A 21,498-nucleotide genomic window follows, 5' to 3' on the forward strand; every position below is an offset into this window, starting at 1 on the left:
ATGAATCTTCTGTCCCGGTACTGGTGGACACGGGGGCCTCGGTCAATGTGATGGCCAGGGGCCACTACAATGTCATGGAGTGCCCCCGAAACTGACCACCACTAGGGCTTGCATCTTCACGTTTGGGGGTTCCCAGCCAATTCCCCTAGATGGTGCTTTTGTAGCAGAGGTGGGGCATGGTGGTTCAAAAATAAGAGCACGCTTCTATGTAACACCTGTCAGCACCAATACGCTGCTGAGCTATGCTGTGGTGGAAACCCTGGGGATTGTACATTTTGCATACTCAGTATACGTGGAGGACATTCAAACTTTACTAGATAAATTTTCCCAATTATTCCAAGGGATTGGACAGATGGCAGGCGATCCGGTGAGGCTGCACATCGATGGCTCAGTGCAGCCCATCGCTCTCAAGCACCGCAGGATGCCTTTCCACTTGAGGGAGCTAGTGGATAAAGAACTGGACAATCTTGTCAACCTCGATATCATCGAGAAGTTTGAAGGCCCGACACTGTGGGGGTCCCCCATCGTTGTTGCAAGAAAACCCAAGCAACCAAACTCGCTGAGGATTTGTGTTGACATGAGGCTCCCCAATAAGGCAATCCGGAGAGAGCAACATCTAACACCAACCATAGACGACATCATCACCGAGCTGCAGGGGGCCCATTTCTTTTCAAAACTGGACCTTAGGGCTGGGTACCACCAGGTCGTGTTACTCCCTGAATCCTGTTACATTACAACATTCACTACTCACAGATGCTTGTACCGATATAAGAGACTCCATTTTGGGGTGTCCTCTGCGGAAGAGGTTTTTCAAAATATAATATGTGAGCTTTGGCAGACCTCGACGGTGTCTTGAACATAAGCAACGATATCCTTGTGTTCGCAAAATCAGAGGTAGACCATCTGCACAAACTCGCCAAGACTTTTGAACGGCTGCAGTCGCTGGGCCTGACGCTCCATCGGGAGAAATGGGAATTTCTAAAACCGGCCATCGAATTTTTCAGATTCATGTTCAAGGAGGGAGGTGTATCCCCTGACCCCCGAAAAGTCAAGGACGCACACCCACCAGAAAATGTGTCAGAGGTACAGAGCTTTTTGGTCATGGTGACCTACTGTGGCCGCTTTATTAAGAACTTGGCATCTCGGTCAGAGCCATTGCGGGCCCTGTTAGGGAGAATTCTCATAAACTGCTAATTTCCCTTACCTAATGAGTCCCTCAGCAACTTTGCTGGATTTCGAGGATTTATATTTTTTCACCTGGTAAGAGTGTGAGCCTTTTCCCCACTCTTACATGTGTTTTGATGTGTGTGTTTTTACCATTTGTGTGATCTTGGGCTCTGGAGACTCACCTACTCCATGAGCACCATTTTTGTGTGTGTTACACAGCACCTTCAGTGCAGTAACACAGGGTTGTCTTTTAGACTTCCCTCTGACTCAATTTTTCTGGGACTGACTACTGTCTTCCAGAAACATGTAAAGTTAGCATTAACTTTATGTAGTCTCTTTAAACTACAGACCCAGTACACCCCATCTTACATGGAGTATTGGAAAGGGTTAAATCCTAACCCTTTTTGTCTGTGTCTTGTGGGGCAGTTTTTCGCTCCCTTTTCATGAAGACTTTGCTGGTGGCAGTGGTAACTACCCTAACTTTTCTACTGCGGTTATCTTATATAACCATGGCATTGTTTTAGGCTATTATATTAGCCTCAAACATAAACCCGCTTGACCAAATAGGTTTTATTTTGGCTCCGGCTGGGTTTAGTCACCATTTCTTTTTGTTAAAGTCTTTCTCGTGTTCTTCTCTGCGCACCAAACCGGGGTTGATTCCTTTGTTCACTGTCTTTTTGCGGGCTTCTGCACAGAAGCCCTCCTTAAGGCACCTGAAAGTCTGGGTAGGCAGAATGTGAGGGAGGGGTCTTCGGACCCCTGCCATGGGTACCCTTGGTAACCCAAGTCGCACTCTTGTCTGATTGGCTCAGGGGATTGGCTTTGCCAGGCCAGCCACCATTCTGTGTGATTGACAGCCAGGCTGTATGAATGGGGGAAAACAGCATAAAAAGCAGGTCTCTGGGAATGGAAAGGCAGAGTCACCACTGGAACACAAGAACTAACGAGGAGCTGACAGAAGAGGACCCCTTCAATGACTGAACCGCCCGGTGAAGCCCTGCTGCAGGTACGAATCATCAGAATCCGCTGACAGAGAGGATCCTCCAGGAAACTTCTTCCCTTGAGCTGGTGGGACCAACCAGTTCGCCCAAACTGCAAGCCAGGACCCCTCCTCCGGTCAAATTCGCTGCACAGAGCTACAGTGGGCCAGATAGCCAGGAAGGTCGGACCCTGTTTGGGTTTTAAGGAGCTCACCTTTTATTTGTTGCTTTTCTCTGCTGCTGGTTTCTTCCCTGGGTAGTGCAGGACCCTCCGGTTTTCCTACTTCATGTCAGTTCGAAAGTCACTTCAGGAACCGTGAGCCTGCAGGGTCTACCAGGAACGTCCGCCTCAGCTACAGCTTCCTCTCCGTTTTAAGGTACTGTGCAAACCCAGTTGCTCGTTTCGTTCAGCCGCGGGGAAAGTGTGTGACATCTTTCTCCAATCCGAGGGCTTGTCCTTCTCTTCTTTTTGAACTAACTTTTCTACCACCCAACCTCGTCCGAGATCCGTGGCACGAACTTTGCCGCAAACTACCCTGAACCGTGTGATCTTGAACAAAAGACTTTTGTCCTATTGACTTTGGCCATAAGCCTTTTCCACCTGATTCTATCACTGTAGTTCCTCATGTTCTATTGCCCTGAGTACGTACCCATTGGTGTGGTTCAATTTCTATTAACTTTGTCTTTCCCTCCCTTTTAAATTGCTGCAGTGCCATTTTGCTCCCACTTCATTTTGTGAGCTTAACTTGTCTGGGATTTAAGGGAAGTGGTGTGGTGTATTAAGATTGTGATTTTAAGACTGCTTATAAATGGTGTAATGTTATACAGCTGAAGAGTGAAATAAATGTATATTCTTTTTCTTGAAAACCTTGAGTCAGTGTTTGCCTGAATCATAGTAATTGCTGTCCTTTGTGTAACTATTTGATACTGCTCACTTACTCTTGAGATACGTCTGGCTGCTCCGCTACTGCTATCACTTTAACAGTGTTGTACAGGCTTGTACCAAAGGTGAATTTGTACTGTCACTTGTAGTCTTAATTGTGTGTGGTGTTCCCAAAGGATACTGCATATAATTCTGCCTAACAGGCCCTTACAAAGAAAGAGACAGTGTGGCAGTGGGGACCACTCGAACAAGCGGCCTTCAAGGTCATCAATAACGCCCTTATGGTGGAACACACTATGACGTTCTTTGATCCTGCCCTCCAGTCTGAAATAATAGTGGACGCCAGCCCATTTGGCCTAGGGGCAGTGTTGATACAGGTTGGCCCCGATTCAAGTGTCAGGCAGGTAGCGCATGCCAGCAAGGCGCTGTCCGAGACCAAGCAGCCCTACTCCCAAATTGAGCGGGAGGCCCTGGCTGTTCTCTGGGGGTGCAGGCACTTCCAGTTATACGTTCTGGGCAGACTAGTGACAGTCGTGACTGACCACAAGCCTCTGCTCCCCGTCTTGGCCGGTTTATCCTCTAAACCACCAGCAAGAATCGAAAGGTGGATGCTAACGCTGCTTGAATATGGGGTCTCATTGGTTTACCGGCCGGGCTCCAACAATGCTGCCGACTATCTGTCTCGCCATCCGAGAGGTGACATTGAGAGCGGGATGGATGCCTGTGCGGAAGAGGTGGACAACCATGTTCAATTGGTGGTGGAGTCGACGACCCTGAACTCCTTGCCATCGGAAGACCTGGAGGTAGCGGCGGCCCAGGACGAATGTTTTCACAACCTGAGAGCAGTGATGCAACAAGGATCCTGGAAGAGTGTATGGACTCTCTGGCAATGCGAACACAGGATGCAAAGGTGGCACTCGAGCAGCTGTGGAAGGTGAGGGATGAACTGTCATTCTCTGCATCCGGCCTCCTACTGAGGGGTGACCAGATTGTGGTCCCTCAGGCCAAGATCCAGGAGGTTATCGGGCTGGCCCACCAAGGTCATCAAGGGGCTGCCAAAACCAAGGCCCGCCTATGCCTCAAAGTGTGGTACCCGAAGCTGGAGAGACGAGTGGAGGAGTTTGTGGCCTCCTGTGTGTGGTGCCAGGCGGCATCCCCTGCACAGAGGGAGCCCTCCATCGAAGCCATGCCCTGAGGCCCGCGTCCCTGGAAGGTGGTCCATGCCAACTTTGGCTCCACAACGCAGGGCACCCACTTCCTGGTGGTGGTTGACGAATGGTCCAGGTACCCGGAAGTCGAATTTATTGAGTCTGTGGCCTTCGAGCATGTGGTGGTGGCCATGGAAAAGGTCTTCGCGGCTAATGGACTCCCTAAAACTCTATGTTCGGACAATGGGGCGCCATTCCAAGGCGAGTGGTTCATGGCCATGATGGAAGACTATGGGGTTCAACACAGGAAAATCACCCCGCTCTGGCCCAGGTTAAACGGGGAGACAGAGAGACTGATTGACACCCTAAACAAAGTATTCCGGATAGCACAGGGGCAAGGGCGATGCCTGGAAAGGGTGCTATACCAATTCCTGCGTGTCTACCGGACCACCCCCACACCTCCACAGGAGTAGCCCCGGCGGAAGCACTATTCAAGCGGTGACTGAGGTGGCTGCTACCAGAGGTCGGAGAAAAGGAACCAACGGTCATTGACGACCATCAAGTGGAGCAGGACTGCAGGCTGAGGACTGGACAAGAGAACATGAGGAGAGGGATCAGACCTCAGCAACTCAAGCCTGGTGATGAGGTGCTGATCAGAAACAGGCACCCACACGGGAAGTTATCTCTGACGTACGAACCTGAGCCACTGGACGTGGTAACGGTGAAAGGGTCCATGGTGACGGCCTCGGATGGCAAGGCATCGGTCACGAGAAATGTGAGTTTCTTCAAAAGACTGGGGGAGCCCAGAACAGAAGTGCCCCCGGGCCAGGACTTCGTGGACGTCCCAGACAAGGGCGGGGGTGTGGGTCACCTCCCTTGGTCTCCGGTCAGCGTGATGGCCGCCGATGGATCCCCGCTCCAGGAGGTGAGCAGGAGGTACCCTCTAAGGACAGGGCGAGGGAATCCTGTTCGCCTCAGTGACTATATAATGGAAAAGTGATTCCGAGTGACCACGGTGGGGTGCGCCAGCTGCAAGGGGACCCGGGTGGCTGTGATTAAAGGGGTCCAGCTGGGTTATAGTTTTGCGGTTTGATGTTTGTTAGGGAGAATTCTCTGTATAGGCTAATTTCCCAAACCTAGTGAGTCCCCCAGCAGCTTTGCTGGATTTTTGGGGTTTAATTTTTTCTCCTGCTAAGAGTGAGACTCTTTTTCTCCCACTCTTAGGCTTGATTTGAGAATGTCCTTTGACTTTGTAATGTGTTTTATGAGCTATGGGGTCTTTTACTCCATAGGGCTCCATGTGTTTTTGGTAAGTGTGTTACACAGCACCCTCAGTGCAGTAACACAGGGGTGTCATAGTGGCCCCCAAACATAGACTCCATACCCTGGGACTGACTACTGTCTCCCAGGGCATGTAAAGTCACCATTGACTTTACTAGTCTTGAATTGCGAACAGAACCAGTAGAAACCATCATATTGTGGAAGTACTGCTAGGGGTAATTCGATTGCCCCTGGGTCTGTTTTTCAAGGGGGCACTGTCCAGTCCCCCCTTGTCGAGTTTCTGGCTGGTGGCAGTGGTTACCACGCGAAATATTCCACCGGAATATTTCCTATGGGATTTTCCCATTCATTTTAAACGCACCACTTTTTTGGTGCAATGTTAAAGATACCGCTGGGTTATTTATTTAATATTTATTCCCCGGTTGGGTCTTTTTGCCAGGACTCGGTTTTAAAATGGCGTTTGTGTTCGCCTCTGTAACTCCAACCTAAGTCGAGCCCTTTGTTCCACTTTTGGCGGGCTTCTGCACAGAAGCCTCCAAAAGTGGTGCAACTCTGTCTGGGTCTACAGGATGTGTGGGAGGCGGGAATAGGCACCCTGGACTGAGTTGCCTCGGCAACTCAAGTCGCACTCTTGTGTGATTGGCCCAGTGGTGAGCCGCCCGGCTCACCACTTAGCATGTTTGAGTGACAGCTAGGACTGATGAATGGGGGTTTTCTGCATAAAAGCAGGGCTTTGGGGACTGGAACTTCAGAAGTCGCCACAGGACCTAAAGAATCCGAAGAGGGAGAAGCTGAGCCGACCTGCAGCGATGACACCACCGGTGGAGCCCTGCTGAACCGAACTCACAACTTCCCAACGACAGAGAAGATCTTCTTCCAGGAGAGTCTTCTTCCTTTGAGCTGGTGGGGTTAACCAGTTCGCCTTTTTTTGCCTTCCTCGATCGTCTCATGGTCGAATCGCCTGTGCCAAGCACCCCAGTGGCCGGATAGCCACGCTTCACCACTACTGCAAATAAAAGGGTAATACCTTTTAACCGGGAAACTCCGCGACTGGTTTCTTCCCTGGCAGTCCAACGACCTCCAGCTTTCCTCCACGTCGAGATCTTCTCTTCCCCTGGACCAAGCACTGACTTGCACCCGCTGCCAGGAACAAATGCCCCTGCTGGAGCTTTCTCACCATTTCAGGTACGTGTCCCGCCTGGTCTCCCTTGCAACAGACTGTTCAAGGTGTCCCATAAATCCTTGACTCTCTATCCTGGGGTGACCAATGACCCGTTAACATTACCTTACTGAACTGATCTAACTCCTTTTTGAACTATCTGCAAAGACTTTTAAAGTGTACTTCAACTGTGTGATCTTGGGAACATTCCGCCTTGCTCTCTCCAAGAGTGGGCCTGGCCTATGAACTTTTCGCTCTACAGTAGACCCTGCCTTTCTTGACTTGTTGTGGTTCTTTAAAAGTGTTGGTATTGTGTGTTTTCCTATTTCTGCCTTTTCTCTCCCTTTTTAAATAATTATTGGAGTGCCATCTATGGTTACGCGCTCACCTCTGTTTTGCAAATAAGTGGTGTCTTAACTTAGACTTGTCGAATAATTTAATCAGGGAGGTGTATATACTTCTAGTGACTGTGTTTGAACTTGCTTGACATATCAGTGCCAGTGTATTTTTACAAGTGTGTGTTTAAATAAATAATGATATACTTTTATACCAAAGCTCTGGTCAGTGTTTGCTTGTGCTACTGTCTTTTTGCACCTAATGTGTATACTCTATATACTGCCTAACTCTTCTTGAGAGAAGTCTGACTGCTCAGCCACAGCTACCAGGTAAATCTGGGTGGTACAGACTGCTACCAATTGGGTTTACTGCTAACACCTGTAGTCTTAACCTTTTTGCAGTGGCCCCTAAGGGAACTGCACAGGTTTCTGCCTAACAATGTTATTATTCTGTTTCTAGAGTGTTATATTCATACTGTTTATTGTTTGTCCTCATGAAAAAGGAGGAGTGTGGTGCTGCCCCTTTAAGGGCTTCGGCACGCGGCAGAGTGATGTTGCACTCTGCAGCGTTCCTTTAAATAAAGGGGGCGTTCCCCAGCAGTCAGTGCGACCGGGGAGCCCGAATCAAACGGACGTCTCCAGTGTGAGTCTGTGGCGGGTGTGGGGCTCACGGGACATCGCGGGGTACAGACAGCCCCACAACACTGCCCATGGGCTGCAGAGCAATATGCGTTTGTGCACCATGTTTCCTTTGTTAAATATTTTTCCCCAGCACATAAAATAGGGACATGCCAAAAATCCGGTCTAGTGTCTCGGTGCTAATAGGATGATTGCCAAAGAGCTGCAGGGAAAACAGTATCTGATGATATCTTAGTCCTCCTTTTGTGCCTGAACAAAGTCACAATTCTGGGCTTAAAAAATCCCGCATTTCACACTGCTCGAGTGCAGTAATATTTAAACTATACTTTATATGCGCATATTTGGTGGCAAATTCAATTTATGGCTGCTGTTTTTTACAGTCTGATACTACCATTTTGGCATTTTTCTGCCCAGTGCAGTAGTGGCAGACGGCATTATGCATTGTTTCAGTGATGCAGCAGAAATATGTCTCCACTGTGTGTGTACCCGGTGTTGTTCTTGGGCCCACATTGTTCTTATGGGTACATGCATGTGTCGATGTGTCAAATCTGGCGCCTGTCGGTGTAGATCTGGCATCTTAGAACATTTTATGTGTTCCCTTTTCCTATAAAGTCTGCGGCCTCTTTTTCAATTTCTTTCAAATAATGTGTTCTAAAATGAAGCATTCCGTTCCAGAATATTGTTTGGGAGAATTACCCCATTGAACACCCTGGGACTGTTGGGCTTGCTGTCTTGCTACTATCTAGGATGTGTATTTAGGCCACCGCTGTTTGAAAGTTTGCCCCGTCAACACTGTGTGAAGCATGTTATGTTCTCACATACTCATATTAAATGAGGACTATTGTTTGCTTAAAATAGACTTAGGTTTCATGGGGGTCATTAAGAGTTTGGTGGTAACTCAGTGGTCATACCACCAAATAGTATTATCGTTACCGCCACTTGGTCCGATGGTATTACAACTGGAGGTATTACCTCTGGTGGTAATACAGCCAGTTTACCCTTGGCAGAGTAAATCCCAATTTTATAGAGTCCACTTGTATATAAATGCGTTATAAATGCCATATCAATCCATTGGGGATTTGTGGTGGTCCAGAGGTAACTCATCCACTTCGCCTCCAAATCCCAATAGCGTTACTGTGTGGTAATTCTGCCAGAGATAATGGAAAAATGGAGGTAAACAGGATTACCTCCATTTTCTTTCGGGACACCCACACTCGTGATGGAGCCCATTATCTTTTTGCGGATATGTATGAATATGATGTCACATTGCCAGTTTAGGTTGCATTTATAGCAAGAAATCAGAGAATAAAAAATTCTAAATGTATCATTCCCATCTTTTAAGAACATGTTAAATTCATGATTGCATGTCATAGGTCAATGGTTTCATCGAGGCAACTATTTTCAGAATCCAGGAAGAAAACCTGGTATTGTCCTCTTTGCAAAAGCTAGCATTCATTTTTCTGAGCAGCTTAGGGAAAGGAAATGCTACTGCAGTGATATTTCAATGCATTCCAAAATGATGTAGCAAAAAAAGAAGTCTGTTTGTTCTAGGTCACAGACTGTCACAAATTGTTGGCACACACGAATACGAAAACATGTTTTGATCCAGGATAAAGCATAATTCAATGTATTTATTTCCCAATCATGATGCCATTAGTATTCATGTATTTCTCATTGTTCTGTTGTAAAAGGGGAAAGATAAACTCTGGGTTCTACGCATTACAAATACAATTTTACTTGTTTGTGAGCTTGTTTTGGAGCATTTGTCATGATATCACACTGCAAGAAGAAATAGGTCCTATTTCCTAGCTCTGGCCAATATTATTTGTAAGAGAAGGCAGTCGCTGAAGTCAAAAGTTAAATAAATGTCTTATTATTCCAGCGACCCTCTCTTCCATCTGATGACCGAGTGACCTATGATTAAGGGTTAAAAAGATGATGCAGGTCATGTTATCGCCGGTCAGATAGCACAGTGAGCTAAGCACACACCCATGATAACTGTGCAGCAGGCGGGCAGGTTCGAATCCTGACAGGGTCAACCCAGCCTTTCATCTTTCTGGGGTCAATAAATTGAGTACCACTCTGTGGGACAATAATGTCTCTTGTTATGTCAGTGCTTTGAGACCAATGGGTGTGAAGCAATATATTGGAAATTAATTATTATGGAGGGCATACATTGTTAGAAGTTTGAATCGTGTGTAGCCTAAAATCAACAGGTAGTTACAAAGATGGTGAATGCAATACCATGCAAAGGCACAGTTACCAGGCTTAATTACAAGTCTGGTGGTGTCCAGGTGTCCAGGCGGGATATCACCAGAGGGAATTACTGTTACAGGCACTTGGTCTGCTGGAATTACTGGCAGATTCCAAGTGCCGGCAAGGCTGGTTAATCCCCATTCCATGCAGTCCCATAGAACTCCATGGAGGTAATACTGGTGTTTTTTTGCCAGTGGGGTGCCTGACTTGCCTCCAGCTCTTGGCTGGAGGTGAATATTCCCCCTTGCCGCTGCAGAAACTTTATTACTGGCACGTTATTTCTGTATGGGCAAACGTGTAATGAGGCCCACTCACTTTGTCTGCCAATGTTGCAATTATGTGAGGCAGCTTTTAGGAATGAAAAATGTGGTTGTGTAGACACTGGCGGTGCAGAGATGGTGCAACGTTGCAAGTGTGCAGATTCTCCGGTATGTAGGGCTGGGGTCAAGTTACACTAAGTTTACATTGTGAGGAAGGTCACGAGCATAGGGAAAGATGGAAATGGTGTCCTCCCGACGCAAACTTGTTCAATCTCTGGGTAATATCGAATGTTCAGCGGTGGATCATTTAGATTCTGAAAGGACAGGAGGGGGGAGTAGGCACATGTCATGTCAATCTGGAATGATGAAACATGGTGAAAGTGTACCCTTAACCAATACGGCGGCTATTGTCCCATGATCGAGAATTGAGGGATGTATAGTATCCCACTGTTGCAACAGGGTATGCAGACAGCACACTAACTCGGGTAAGCTGAGGTAAGATTACTTTTAATGGCTCAGCACGAACTACGCCTCCCCTTCCGGGAATGCCCCAACCGTCCACTCCCAAAACTTCCCCTCCCCAATGTTCCAACCCCAGGGCCATCTATCGCACTTACCAAGATGCAACACCCACAATAACAACAGCCTTCAAGATTCTGCAGCTATTGCCAGTTCATTATAGAAGTGGCAAGTAAAAAGTGCTGGTCAAAGCTGTTTGTAGTTTATTTGCACCAGACCAGTCTGTAATCCCAGTTTAGCCACTTGCCCAAATTAAGTGACCCTGGGGAAATGATGCAATGGGAACACTACTAACATTCCAATGCGCGGCACAATCGCCTTCCCTCTGCCCTCAACATTTAACAATGACCAGGGGGGCCAGAGCCTTTGCAGTGCGATAAAAGGAGTGAAGCACGACCTAGAGATGTTGCTTATACCTTATCTTGATCTCCTAATCTTTGATGTTCTACTAAGGACACAAAGAGCAATGGGGTTCATTATGAGTGAAGTGGTGCAGTAAAAACAGCAGGAATGTGGTAGTAATTCAGTTAACGCTGAATTACTGCACCTCCGAACTATGAGTCTGGCAGTGGAGAGATAGGATTATGTTTCGTTGGGTGGGGTTGTGGGATAACAGTTTAGTGCGCTCTGTGCCCTATTCCATTCCATAGGTTTTGAATGTGTTGCATATGCGTGAAAGTGAACGAGGAAATGGTTCCCCTACTCCGTATGGTACATTCAGATTGATTCTTTGACACAATTCCCTGCGCCACTCCGCTAACATCGGAGAGTCAGCGCGTAGGACCAGGAACTAGAGACTTTTCAGGAGGGATTAAACCCGTGACACACGGCAAACAAGACGAAAGAAAAATCTAAGAAGAGAAAGGTTATTGCCCTGATTTGAAGAAGGCACATGAGGTGCCGAAACACGTGTTTCACAGAAGGCTAAACTTTACAAAACTTTAAAAAAATCACAAAGTCAACAAACTTAAGAAAGAGTTTATTTGTACAAACAGTGGTGCAGGGAATTGTGTGAAAGACTCAATCCGAGAGATAGGATTAAATTGGAGGTAAAAGCGCCTACCTACTGCCAAAAATCATCATAACTATGCCACAATCCCCAAGAATGGGGACTTACCCGTGTAATTGTGTGGTAATTCCACTGGAGCAAGTTGTCTTGGTACCAGTAAGTCCGTTTGGTGATATTTCGGCAGATTTATCTCTGGAAAATACCACCAAACTCGTAATGATGCCAAATGTCTCTCCCCCATGTATTGCGAAATCATGAAAGAAAAAGCCCAGCCTGGGAATGATTGACGTGGTACTAAAAAGGGTGAGAGAATCAGGGTCACTGAGAAAACCGTTGGGGCGAGCAATACTAGACATTACTCTAGAAGTATCAAAAACACACTTAGAAGGACTATTAGTGGGTCCCATACCTAACAATACACCCCAAAAAATGTTCATACAAATAATGTCAGGTTAGTGATTCAATTTCTTTACCTATTTAGAGTTATCTTCTGGGTAACTTTGAATTACTTGCCCTCCAACCATTCTCTCTTTTTCCTAGTGTGGTGGCTAGTCCTAGACAACTCTGATGAGCCACTTATCTAGGGTTAAGGGATAGAAAAGAGTTTTGCCCTACAGCTATTTTTACACAGTCACTACTTTACATCACATAAAAGGCACAACGTATGATTTTTAACCAACATTGCGTGCTTAGTGCCTTGCAGGTGAAATATAATTCCTTTATTCTTTTTCCCTGGGTTGGCAATTAAAAAAGAAAGGGGGTTAAAAGTGAAACAACTCTCATGGGTTAAGGAAGCATACTTCGTAACATCCCAACCATGAAACTACATGTGATGGTGTTACTGAAGTGTTATATCTCTTTAGCAAGTGTTGTGCGCTCGGAGGGCTTAGGGCGAAGAGTGCTATATAAAAATAAATAAGGATAGATAGATAGATAGATAGATAGATAGATAGATAGATAGATAGATAGATAGATAGATAGATAGATAGATAGATAGATAGATAGATAGATATACTTGCGTAGTCCTCTGGGCCATCAAAGAGGTCCTTTGCTTGCAACAGGTCTATACAGGCCTACCGGTTTAAGTAGTATAGTAATTGAACCACTTTCTTCAGGGCCACAGCAGTCTTAAGGGTGCTGCCACAATAAACATGGAAGACAGTTTCTAAACTGGCTGTTCACTGCACCTGTAGATGGATAAACGGGGTAGACGGGGTGGAAGAGAGAACACAACAAGTTTTCATTATCCTGTGACCTATGTATGTGTTAGTTAGACATCACTCTGAAATTAAAATTAAAATATGCTCCTTAGCCCAATTGCTTGTGTGGTGTGGCCAGGCAGTTTAAAATCAGTTTAAAGTCAAAAGACTGTTTTCTTTCACTCCGGGCGAGGTTTCCTTATCGTCCTGTTTGAACCTGAGAGGGTACACAATGCATCTCTTTGCGGCTTTTGAGTGGTGGCGGGATATTTAAATCAATCAACTGTTTAGTAAATGCTATAGCAGTGTATTTCTATAAGTGCTGACTTCCTTGTCTAGCCACTCGTATGCTGGTTTTTAACAGGAACCCCTATTATGTCGGGGAATCAAATACTACGTCCTCTGCATGTCCTGCTGGACTGAGTGACTTACCAAGTTTCATAATGCTGGAACAGTCACGGCTTCGCTGGATGGCCGGCTGCTATTGTCTCTGCCTCTATTACAAGGAGTTTGTGTTATTTTACTTCTGCAGTCGTCACAGTGCATTTCTGCGCATGTGCGACTCGCGGGTAAAAATCTGATGGGAACGCATGTCCGCCATCTGTAACTGCGTGATTTCTAGCCAGGCCTGGTTGGAAATAGCGATTGAAAGTTGTGCATTCACAATGACTCACATCCCAAGTGCAAACATTACAGATTGTTATCGTATAAGACAATTAACCAATCATTTAATGTTTCTTCTGCAACAAATTCTGAACTATGTTCAATTGGTATGCTAGTACAACATACCCTATTTAATTAATGCGCATCGCGAAGATGCTTTTTGTATTCTTCTTAGCCCATGCGGCTTAAATAAGTTTGCTAAACCTGTTTCTAATGGCAGCCAAATGTGGACCTTGATCTAGATTTTTTAGTTTGTTGCGCTGATAGGATGGTCGTGGAATTCGTCCAGAGTGGTGATGTGGTTGTATTCATTCAATTCAGTATTTACTGAACGAATAATAAAATGCATACCTAACGCATACCGCTGGTAAGACCTCAGCTCTCAGGACGCTGATATGGTTCTGTGCTCAAGCAGGAGTTTTACTAAATCGTTGGTGAGATGTATATTTGAGGCATAGCTCTCAACCATTTCTGTTGCAAAGGCGGGTGAAATCACCCGATTTTGTTTTTGGCGGGTGAGACGCCCATTGAAATAAATGGGCGTGCAGGAGGCTTGGCGGGTGAGTCAGCCCTTTACAAGGCGGGTGACACCCGCCAAAAGCGTGTGAGTTGAGAGCTATGTTTGAGGCATGCCATAGCTCCCAACCTTTTTTGTCACGAAGGCGGGTGAAAACACTCGATTTTCTTTTTGGCGGGTGAGAGGCCCATAGAAGTGAATGGGCGTATGAGGAGCTTGGCGGGTGATTCATCAGCTTTCAAGGCGGGTGACACCCACCAAAAGCGGGTGAGTTGAGAGCTATGGCATGCAACTCAATGTGCTGACTGATGTTTTCTTCTGTTCCTATGGAGAATACTATGGCTGATTCCAGAGTCTCCAAAAACTTGCTGCCAGGGGTGACACATGTTACAGAGAAGTACTATGATGAACATTAATCTGAAAGGGTGGCCAATGCCTGCCAACTAGTATGTTCATTTAAGCCAATTCTTTCTGTCTTTAATCGACAAATCCATAATTGTTCTCTCTTAAACAGCAATGTATGTAAATTACCACCTCTCCGAGGTACCGTGATTTTTTCCAGAATTATCCATGTGAAATCTGCGGGACCATGTTTTTTCTGAATGAAATGCTCCAACACTGGGGCTGTCAATTTCTGAGTCCTGATGATGGAGCCGTGCTCACCCAACCTCATTTTTATAGGAGGGGACATCATGCCTACATATCTCAGTCTACAGGGACACAAAATAAGATATATTACATTAGTGCTATTGCAGCTTGTAAAAGTCTTTTGATTCCAAGGGTATCTCCACCCATTGTCAATCGAAGTTGATCTCAGTGTGTTTGGACAGGCACTACATTGACCACATGGTGCATGTCCTACCGGTGCTGTCTGGTTCAATAAGGTGTTTGGTACCTGTTCTCTTAGCTCTTTATATGTATGTATTAAGGAATCACGCAGATTGCGTCTCCTTCTCATCACAAATCTGGGAATCTCCATATGTGATCGTCCTACCTTCAATATCGGCCATCGTTTGAGTACTTCCTTCTTAATTTGATTGACCAGAGGAGAAAAACTGAAAACACTTGTGATGGTATTGCTAGTTTCAGTTCTTCTGCCATGTTGCTCCAAGGTTATATCTCTGGGAATGTTACTTGCTCTTTTCTTGGCTCATTTAATGACACGCTTAGGATAGCCACGGCTGAGTAGTTTATCTGCCAGTTTACTGGATTGTTTGTCATAGTCACTTAGGCTGGAACACTTCCTTCTGTACCTAAGAAACTGTCCAAATGGGAGATTGTTCCTCAGGTTTGTTGAAAGGTAGCTATTAAAATGTAGTAGAGAGTTGCGGTCTGTCGGTTTGTTACATACCGTACTCCTTATGAACCCATCTGTGGCGCTCAGATTTAGGTCCAAGAAGCAAATACCCTCTCTGCTATGGGTATCAGTAAAAGTTAGGAACCTGTTTCGAGCATTTAACCAGTCCATGAAGGTGCTTAGTTCTTCCTCGTTTCCATTGAAGATCATCAGCACATCGTCGATATACCTGGACCATGCACTGATTTTCTCAGTAAAAGGGTTATTTGCGCTGTAGATGTTTTTTTCTTCGAAGTCCACCATGTACAGGTACACCAATCTCAGTGAAAAAGTTGACCCATCGCATTCTCAGATATTAGTTAAAAAAACTCATTTTCATAAATGAAGTCATTTTTGGTAAGGGCGATCTTGGCTAATTGCATGGTGAGGGATATTGGCATCATTATCGGTGGGTCCCTATTCCTCAGTACTTTCTCAATGACTTGGAGGGTCGCCATTTGGGTACCTTTGTATAAAGGGACTCCATGTCTAGCGTCACTAGTAGCTGTGATTCAGGACTGAACTGTTGATCTTTAATCAAACACAAAACTGATGTGGTGTCTTTTAAATATGATCTCATTTTTGTGATCTCCGGTTTCAACAGGATAGATCCTATCTCGGAGACAATGGGTCTGCCAGGAGGTGGATTTTTGCCTTTGTGAATTTTTGGTACGGCCTAGAACGCCAGCCGCTTTGGTGTTGTTGTGATAAGGAATTCACTTTCCTTGTTGCTAATATATCCTTCGGCTGCCGCTTCCTCTATAATTGGAGTGATTAACTGTCGTATACTTTCTGTTGGGTCACTACCAAGTCATCTGTAACTATTATGGTCTCCCAGAAGGTCAGTCACCATTTTCTTGTATTTAGAAGAGTCAATTATTACTGTTGTGCCCCATTTGTCTGAAGTATGGTTCATTAACCCATGAGAGTTGTTTCACTTTTAGCCCCCGTTCTTTTTTAATTGTCAACCCCAGGAAAAAGAATACAGGAATTATATTTCAACTGCAAGGCGCTAAGCACACAATTTTGGTTAGAAATCCTAAATTGTGCCTTTTATATGATGGAAAAGTAGTGACTGTGTTACAATAGCTATAGGGCAAGTCTCTTTTCTATCCCCTAACCCTAGATAAGCGGCATATCAGTGTTGTCTAGGGCTAGCCACCACACTAGGGAATAGAGAGAGCAAGCAATTAAAAGTTACACAAATGACTCTAGAAGTGCAAGTGGGCCACCTCCCGAGCATGATTACTAGTGTTTTCACTGTCAGAAAGACAGACCTCCCTATAGCCCCCAAGTTACAGTATGGAAGCAGATGTGACTCAACTGAACCAGGAACCATTGCTAAATAACAATACAAGAGGGGTAGCCTGTAGTCTTTAGATACTAGGAACAGATTATCTAATGTTTGCACTGGTTTAAAAAATTGAGGATTACCTAGGAGGGCCAATCACAGGTCGAAAAAGAGGACAATTCTGTCATTGTCACTATCTGCAACTGGAATATAGTGATATCTCTTCTGCATCTGGACATAGTAGCACATGTCTGAAAGGGAATAATTCAGATTGGACCACTGGGCTTCCTGTAGCATCCAAAACACAGAACATGAGTAAATTAATGGAAAGCAAACCAGTGGCATCAGCCTCACTCAGAATCATTTTCCAGGTAGGTTGCTACATGTTCTGTGAAGTGAGGCTATCTCTGTTAATGTACAAGTTATGCACAAGTAGATTGCTGGCTTTTCAGAAACAAATAGGGTCTCATTATGGGTTTCGTGCTCTGGCAATTGTTTATGGTAAATTCGGTACCAACATTTTTTTGACTTTGGTTGGGCTTCTAACTATGGCCCCGGGGACATTACCTGACCGTAATAGCCCCCTGCTCGGGTCATATTGCCTAAATAATGCTGTAACAGGAAGGGTCCATATGATTGGAATCAGGTGGTCCCTTCAGTTATTCCCCATTGTGGGGCCCCATAGAACTCCATGGAAAAATGGCGTCATCCCACATACAGTGTTACTGCATGAAGTAATATCACATTCGGTAACGCTTTTGAGTGGAAGAAAGGCCTGCAGTCTCAAAGAGATTCAGATGCAAAACTAAATCAGAATTCCAGAGGTGCGGTAAAGGTGGGGGTCATTCCAATGTTATCACTTCTTTTACCACACTGCCAAACTTATAAAGAGGCTGTGTGTGTCCAGTGCTGTACAAGGCATAGACGGGGGTAATAGAATTCAGCGCACAAGTGGCGCACAGTGTGCGCGTGCGAATCCCTGCGCCAGCCGCGTGCGCTAAAATACATTTCCGCGCACAGCATATTCATGGATTCCAGCCACCAAAACCAGCCGTGGTGCACAGTGGCGCAGCGAGCCTGCAGCAGCGCCAGTTACGCCCCCAAGAAGGCCCCTTGCGCAGGGAAAAGCCATCAAAATCCCCAATCCAGCGCAAAGGGCTGCGCTAACCCTGTACCAGCACGGCAAGCGGGGTACGTGTATCACTGAGGTGCGTGGGAAGTTTCTCACGTGATTTCAGCTGGGTACGTGTATTACTGGGGTGCGCGGGAAGTTTCACACGCAATTGGCCCTGTGCGAGTGGGGTACATGAATTACTGGGGTGCGCGGGAAGTTTCACACGCAAATTCAGCAGGGTACGTGTATTTCAGGGGTGCGCAGGAAGTTTCACACGCGATTCCATCAGGGTACGTGTATTTCAGGGGTGCGCGGGAAGTTCCACACGCGATTCCATCAGGGTACGTGTATATCAGGGGTGCGTGGAAAGTTTCACACGCGATTTCAGCTGGGTACGTCTATTCCAGGGGTGTGCGGGAAGTTCCACACGCGAATGTCCTGGGTACGTGTATTTCGGGGTGCGCGGGAAGTTACACACGCAAATTCAGCAGGGTACGTGTATTTCAGGGGTGTGCGGGAAGTTCCACACGCAATTCCATCAGGGTACGTGTATATCAGGGGTGCGTGGGAAGTTCCACATGCGATTCCATCAGGGTACGTGTATTTCAGGGGTGCGCGGGAAGTTCCACACGCGATTGGCCCCGTGCGCCCGGGGTACATGTATTACTGCGGTGCGCGGGAAGTTTCACATGCGATTTCAGCAGGGTAAGTGTATTACTGGGGTGCACGGGAAGTTCCACACACGATTGGCCCCGTGCAAGTGGGGTACGTGTATTACTGGGGTGCGCGGGAAGTTTCACATGCGATTTCAGCTGGGTACGTGTATTTCAGGGGTGCGCAGGAAGTTCCACCCGCAAATGTCCTGGGGACGTGTATTTCGGGGTGCGCGGGAAGTTACACACACAAATTCAGCAGGGTACGTGTATTTCAGGGGTGCGCGGAAAGTTCCACACGCAATTCCATCAGGGTACGTGTATATCAGGGGTGCGCGGGAAGTTCCACACGTGAATGTCCTGTGTACGTGTATTTCGGGGTGCGCGGGAAGTTTCACACGCGATTTCAGCAGGGTACGTGTATTTCAGGGGTTCCGTGGAGTACTACACGTGAATTGGCCGTGTGGGTCCTCCCAGGTGTTCGCTCTACAACCTCCACAGCCCCTGCAGGCAGCCCACACCACGGGGGACTAACCTGCACCCCTGCTCATGTCCCTCAGGCAGCCCATCCACCATGGGCATGCCCCCCAGCCAAGCCACATGTCACCTTGCACTACTGATCAACAATGCATGTCTCCCAGCACCCCCACCCTCCAGCAGTGCAGGGCGCCCTCCACCAGGCCCCCACACATGTCTCCCAGCACCCCCACCCCCCAGCAGTGCAGGGCACCCTCCACCATGCCCCCACTCCTGTCTCCCTGCACCCCCACCCCCCACCAGTCTGGGGCACCCTCCACCAGGCCCCCACTCCTGTCTCCCTGCACCCCCACCCCCCACCAGTCAGGGGCACCCTCCACCAGGCCCCCACTCCTGTCTCCCTGCATCCCCACCCCCCACATGCCAAACACCCAGCCAAGTATTGCATCCACCCACTCAGAATTGCCAATTACATGATACAACCCCAATGGCAAGTATGTAAATGAACACATGTCCCTCACATACACACAATGGCCCTCATTACGACCCTGGCGGAGATCGTGGTGCAATATGCACCATGGAGCACGGCGGAAAGCTGCCAATACCGCCATGGGGGTTGGCGGATTTACCGCCCCATTCCGACCTTGGCGGGGCGGTAAATCCCCAATCCCCATTTTACCCTTCCCCATTCCCATTTTTGCCCCATAGGGTATAATGGGAGTGGGGAAGGCGTTAATTACGCCACCGTAAAATACGGTGGCGTAATTAACAACAAGGTCCCGTAGCGCCATGGATTTCTCCGCCCGGAAAAACCAGGCGGAAAACGGCTCCATGGCGCTACGGGAACTCGTAGTAGGGCGGAAGGGTCCGCCGCGAATACCGCTGGCGTAAACCCACTCCGCCAGGGTCGTAATGAGGCCCAATGGGTGTAAGTGAATGTCAAAACCCATATCATGACATGCATGAAACCAATGATATGATACTACACATTGAAGTTTGATGGAAAAAATGTATTAAAAGCAACATAAATGGGATTATTCATGAACAAACGACAATGGGAATTAAAATCAAAAAAGCAGCGTGCCCGTAAAATAATGAAAAACCAAAAATCATAATCCAAAGGAAAGGTGTCCAAAGTCACAGTTCAAAAAAGTACAAAAAAGTACATCCAAGGGAAAAACAAAACCAAAAACCATTGCTCCATGGGTAAATCAAAAAAAAAATCCATAATCCAACAGTCAACTATATACAGATGAACAATTCATGGTCCATGATCCCAACTGAAGAAATGAAACCTATCTAAAAATACTACGTAATAAAAAAACTATATTCAAAAATGTTGGCCATTGTCCAAAAGGTCCAAAATCAAGAAAAAAGCAAAGGAAACCTAACACTAACTACATAACTATTTACAAGGGCAGCGGGCTAGTCCAACGGCTCACTGAATGTTGTCATGGGCCAGGGCATCATCCTGCCCTCCGGACGATGCCTGCACCCCTGATGTTGATGGCCCCGAGCCATGATGCCTCCCACGTCGAGCCTGCCGCTGCCTCCGACGCAATTGCCTGTGCCAGCACAACGGCATCCAGGCTGATGGAATCCACCAACGCCATCGTGCACGTGCCCTGCCCGATGATACCGTCACATCCTCCATCTGCTGGGGTCCAGTTGCTGGTGTGTCCACCCCTGCTGGACCTCCCACTCCCGACTGTGGCAGGGATGGGATCCCCACCGAGTTGGCTGCATTGGTCAGGGCAGGTCCTCAGGGGGCCCTGGTGGCATCTGGGCCAGAAGATGGCATGGAGATCGACTGGCGCATAGCCTCCACAGAGGAGGAGAGGGTCGCCAAAGTGCCCGACACATGTATGAGACCCCTGACCACGACCGCTCCCAACTGGGCCACTTTGGCACGGTGCTCTTCGTGATGACGTGCATTCTCCCCCCCGGGAAGCACGCACCTCATCACGAATGACACCCGTGCGCAACGCGACACAAATCAGGACCTTCTCCATACGGTCAGGGGTCCCCTCGTCCGCAGGTGGAGGGGAGTCAGATGACATGGACATCCCCCCTACCTGTGGACGGGCCTGGGATGGGGCATCCCTGCTGGCGCATGGTGGTGCAGTCACAGTGTCAGGGACAGTGACATGCACAGGCACCTCCACGGCGACCTGTGCTGCCTCCTGCCCCTGCCCCTGGACTGCACCACTTGAACCAGCAGGGATGCCCCCACCAGGCCCCATTTGCGGCTCAGTAGCGGCCTGCTCCTCCTCTGTGGAAACCACCAACCTGGATGGCTCCACACCGTCTTCTGCCATTGCAAGCCCCTGAGGGGGCTCACCCACCCCTTCCGCTGCAGCCGTGGGGGCATCCCCGCCGCTTGGCTCCACAGCGCCATCTCCGCCTTCTTCTTCACTTTGCGCTGCGTAGAGGGAGACATAGAACACAAGCATCAGGGTACTGTACAATGGTCCCCTAGACAGGAAGCAATAGCAGATGAGTGGCACTGTCAAAGATCACTTCCATCATGTCCCTCCACAACACATGGGTCAGTGCAGGCAAAACACATGCAGTAACAGGCATGGCGCATGCTATGGACATAAGCAAACATG

Source organism: Ambystoma mexicanum, chromosome 7q, assembly GCF_040938575.1.
Source record: "Ambystoma mexicanum isolate Mex_15411 chromosome 7q, UKY_AmexF1_1, whole genome shotgun sequence".
In the NCBI taxonomy this organism is placed as follows: Eukaryota; Metazoa; Chordata; class Amphibia; order Caudata; family Ambystomatidae; genus Ambystoma; species Ambystoma mexicanum.